The sequence below is a fragment of the Lutra lutra genome, chromosome 12 (assembly GCF_902655055.1).
Source record: "Lutra lutra chromosome 12, mLutLut1.2, whole genome shotgun sequence".
NCBI classification, from domain to species: Eukaryota; Metazoa; Chordata; class Mammalia; order Carnivora; family Mustelidae; genus Lutra; species Lutra lutra.
In genome coordinates, this window is record NC_062289.1 from 45,343,962 (window position 1) to 45,349,439 (window position 5,478).

Below are 5,478 nucleotides of genomic sequence, written 5' to 3' on the forward strand. Positions count from 1 at the left end.
AGAAGATTACACAAGGCAGTAAATATCAAGAGACAGGCATTATTGAAGACCACCTTAGATATGACCAACCACAATGTTTAAACATGAAAATAAGCAAACATAGGGGCTGCCTGGGTGGCTCAGTGGGTTAAGCCTCTGCCTTCAGCTCAGGTCATGGTCTCGGGGTCCTAGGATGGAGTCCCACATGGGGCTCTCTGCTGGGCAGGGAGCCTGCTTCCCCCTCCCTCTCTCTCTCTCTCTGCTTGCCTTTCTGCCTACTTGTGATCTCTCTCTGTCAAATAAATAAAATCTTTGAAAAAAAAAATAAGCAAACATAAGTATAAAAAAATAACACTCATTCAAGTTTAGTAAGAGCACCCTATGACTTACTACGTAAAGCATCTACTAGATGTAAGAGAATGGGAAGACTTCATTGCACTGTTAGAAAAGCAAACATTTGACTTGAAAACCACAGAGTCCAAAACACTTTCCAAAGCCATCAGGAGATGGCAACCAACTACATTCTTAAACTAAGAGCATTAGGTTCCACCTAAAAAAGCATACATCACGTTAGCTTTTCATGATTTAAATGGCCACATATGTACTCACCCTTCCTAAATGTTATCATCAACAACTGAGCCTGGTGAAAATACAAAATTCAGAGGAGTACTTATATCTGCATTTGGTCTTGTTATGTCTGTTGTTTAAAAAAGCAATACTCTGTGCCCTATGCGCTACTTCTTCGAAATTTGTGTTGTGAAAGTCAGCCTCTCTGTCTCATTTGTTGCTCTCAAGTGTTCTGGTGTTTGTGCAATAAATGAGGGGTGGAGATGGATGGATAGAAGCCAGATCCACAAGTAGCTACATCTCCTCTGTCTCTCTTAGAGCAAAGTGTAAAGGATGGTGTTTGTCCTGCTCTCCTACTTCAGAGGAAACTATCAAGAATTCTGTGGCTCATACTGACAAGGAATACAGCACCACTCCCATGACTTCACCAACAAACTACTAGTGTCAGCTGCCACCAGAACATCTTATCTAAGTAGGAAAGGAGAAAGCCTTCTGTTGGTCCCTCTTCCTCAGCCAAATTCCCTAATGGCTGAGGATTTTTTTGTCTGCACAGAGTAGTGAGTCTTGGTTGTCCCTTGACATCATGACAATTATTATCAAATGCAAGTATCAGTAGCTAAGAAGCATGATGTAAAAGCAATTTCCCATAATTTCCCTTGTTTTAGTATCTCTGAAAGGAACCTCAACTTATTATTGCTGAGATCCCAATTAAGTGTCATATGTAATTTTTTCTCCTTTCAATATCTCCCCCTTTCTGTTCTCCCAGTCTCTCTCCTTCCTTCTCTCCTTACATCTTTAAGACAAAATATCATCATCCCCAAAGAGTGATGATGGCATGTGGAGGCTTGTATAGATAAGTTGATGAGTTCCTTAAGCTCTAGGGTATGGGTGTAGGCTTCAGTATTTTTAAAGTTTTTTTTTTAAGTATTTTTTAAAGTTTCAGTATTTTTTAAGTTTCCTGAATAATAGTTTTACTGTGTGGCCAGGGCCAAAAGCTTTTCTAGTACTTGGCCTGATTCTCTAACTACATTTGGTCTCTATATTTGAAGGAGTAAAAAGAGAAAGAAGTTATGAAGCATGTAGGAGAGACACCGAGTATTCAAATTTATCCTTTATATGGTGGGTTCAGTAAGAACCATGGCTCTCAAACTCAGCACACATTAGCATCCCCTTGGGAACTGTTTTAAATCCTGATGTCCCACTACACTCCAGCTCAATTATGTCAGAACCTCAGGAAGTGGGACCAAGGATGATCTTCCAGGATGGCTCCCAGACAGAACTGTCCCTCCTCCCTGAGACGAGCTTCCCTTCGATACTTTCAAAGCTCTCCAGGTGATTGCAAAGTGCCGTGAGGCCAACACCTACTAAGTTAGGATCATTTCATTTCATGACCTAACCAAGCATGATGTTTTAAATCAAATCTGCCCACTTGAACACAAATGCTAACAACTGCCTAAACTTCACTTCCATGCACTTGACACACATGGAACTATGAGTTCCACAGTACTCAGTACTAGTGTGTTATGGGATGGGGTTACAAAAACAAATGCTACAGGCTCCACCTTCTAGAATTCCTACAGTGCAGGAAAGGAAAGAGACATAAATAAATGCTTCTGATACAGTGTGGTACATGCTATGATAGACAATGGGGATATACGGAATATAGAGTTACTTAGTTTGACAAGGGAGGGGACACAGGGTATGGCAACAAAAGAAAACCCTTCTTTGAGACAGTTAAATGGTACTTTCAAGTTGGTCATGCATGGCAGGCAACCTAGGTAGAGCCTGAAGGAGCCAGGAGGTATGAAATTCCCTGATGCATAAAACCACAAAGTGTGGTAGAAAGAATGGAAATGGGGCCAGAGTGGAAGGCAAAGCCCTAGCTGGGAAGCAAATGGCAGACCATTCCCAAGGGCTGAGCTTTATCCATTGGAAAGGGACACACAGAACATGCGGGCAATGCTGAGATCAATTCCTGATTTTAAACAGGTGACTCTAAAGCATCATTCCTGACTTTGAAGGACACGAAGAGTAGCTAGAAGGAGAGCAAATTTCAAGATCTGGACTAAGTCAATGGCAGCAAGAGGAGAGAGTAAAGAGGATTCGGTAGCTGATTCAGTGTGTCCTGACTTTCCGGATTGAGCAACTAGGTGAATGAGGAGTGTTGTACTAACTGAAGGAGGGCATATCTGAGAGGCGCTGGTCCCAGGAAAAGACAAAGTCTGGTCTACTTCATGGAAGCACTTCAACACGGGACTGATCTTCAGAAACCACCCTCCCCACTCCCCAGGGTTTAGGACTCAGCTGCCATCATGGAGCTTGGTTCCCTTGACTCTCAAGCCACACAGCCATTTGGAGCAGCCGCTGGAATTACTGATTATGTTTTAGGGTGATCACCTTTTTTTCAACCAGAATGCAGAAGTGCCCATGGAAAATTCATCCTTCCAAGTTTCTGGAATGTAGTTTTACCTCCCGTCCCCAACCTCAGAGTTTCAGGACTCAGGGCTCTTGTGATTCTCATCCAAAGAAAGTTTTGGACTCACCATGGTCCCCTCCCCAAGGGACAAGCAGGAGGTCTAATAGGCTCTGGAGGACAGCGGGGCCCACATTACTTGTAAAGCAGTACTTGGTGAATGGAAAGGCATAAGGCCCTACACGTCAACCTTTATTTAGGTCATTCTCCGAAGACAGGTTCTCTGGAGACAAGTTGCCTTGAGCCAGACCAGACTACCCCAGGCCAGTCAGTAATCCTATATGTCTGGAGAGTATCACATCATCTTCTTTTCTGGGAAAACAATGAGAATGGTGACTTAAAATGCTAGAAAGTGAGTTAACTGTTCCCAAAATTCCATGCTACTTTAACATTCTGTGGTCATGTTTTTGTTTTTGTTTTTGTTTCATTCGGACAGATGCCTAAAATTTTGTCAAAACAGAGAGAACTGCAATCATGCCCTGTTACGCTGACATTATTCACACTTGCTAATGATTAACTCCCTTTGACACTGTAGCGTTGTAGACGCCAGAGTTGAACAAACAGCTTCAGGGGGCCCAGAAATGAGTTACACTATACTGGGCCAACTGACTTGGAAGAGCTCCAGTGCTATTTCCCTAGTTTAGACTTGTCCTAAGGGGCATTTCCATTGGGGGACCTGAAGTTCTGGAATTCCTTCCTCTTCCTAGTTCAACAAAACTCTAATTTATTGACCTTCAGGGCACAGTGTAAGACATCTGTTAAGTTTGGCATTTCCTTGACCTGTACAGAGAATTCTATTCAGTAGAAAAGGTCTGCCTGCTTTAATTCCAGGTTTTGTATTTAGAATGTGCATGTGTTAGGCTTTGATCTAAAGAAGGTACCTTTTTATAAACCCAGGAAACAAAAACACGTTGCTCCTTTGTATCAAAGCGGCTCCCTTTGGAGTCCCGCCTCAACATAGTACCCTCTTCGAGTGTGGCAAACCTTTGGATACATAACCAAGAATCCTTCCTTCACTGTACAGGGGAAGAGGAGAAAATGTAGCAGCAAACTTTTGTGTTCTAAATGGAAAAAATCAGTCCTGTAAGAATGTGAGAAAATTCCTATAGATAAGCTGAACAATTGTTTTATGAGCACTGCCTAATAGTTCCTGTTCACCTTGGATGTGAAAGATGCTGAAACATTAATAAGCTTTGATACCAAGGAAAAGGGACAGAAACACTTACAGAGCTCCTACCTTGCACCCCAGCAATCCCCCCATCCCCAGCCACTGGCAGCCCAGCAATGCCTGGTGGGTCTCAGAGATGGAGGAAAGTAGGCTAAAGGGAACACGTTCTCCCAGACAAATGAGGGTCCCCTGGGGTAACACTCAATATTGCTGTTTCTCTACCTTCTCATCTCCTACCTCTGCCATAATGGAGCTGTCCATGGGATTTAAGCTGAGAGAAGCCTGGGGTTAGATGTCTATAGTTCCCCCGTCAGCAAAAGGGGGAGATGGAAAACTTGCATGAGGGTTGGTAGCCCCCCAATCCCACCATGTTATAAGAAGCAAACCCCAGGACTTTAAAAAAAAAAAAAAAGTCATGTTTTTATTCCAAAATGACAGATTTCTTTTTTAGTGTATCCAGATCAAAAGGGGAAATAATTCCAATTTGTTTATAGAAAATGTAGACATGCCCCGGGGTTATGATAAATTGAGATCTAGATTTCCAGTGGGATTTGAGCCTGCACAGCTTACAATAATGCTAGACTGTTTGCACTGTCTTTAATACAGACAACGTCCTCAGACCTTCCAAAGCCAGTATAATTGAAAATCGTAGGCAGGAGAAGATTAAGCTGTTTGATCAAGGATAGAAAAAGATACATTTTCAATGAAGTTTAAAAGGAGCCAGGAAGTTGAAAAAGATTGCAGAAAGTTGACTGGGGACTATATATGAGATTTTCAGGAGTGAGCCCACAACACTCTTCATGGAATTTGTTTATTCTCTAATCGTCTAAAATTTGGATGGCATGTGATTGAAGACAGAAGGAAGGTTTTTTGTGTTTTTTTTTTGTACTTAAGTATCAAAAGGAAACAAAATCATGTATTCTTAAACAAAATATGTGATATTTTGTAATGGAACTGCCTTGACTTGCTCATGGTACTTTTTGCAAAGAGCAACCACAAAGATTGAGCACAATCTACTCTTGGAGAGCACAGCTAACGGGCACCTGCCCAGATCCAAACCAACAGATTGACTTTCATAGGTATTTTTAATTATGCCAGAATCATCCAACAAAACAGAGCAAGACATCCCCTCTGTCTCATGTGGTTCTTTGCTGATTGAATGCAAACTAGTGCCAGGTCCTCCTTAAATAGTTTAGCCGAAACCCTGTAGTCATTTGCAGTGGTAAGAAAAGATCTGAAGCCAAAATTTATCTGACTTTAAGAGTTATCTCAACAGCTCCAAATTGCAAGT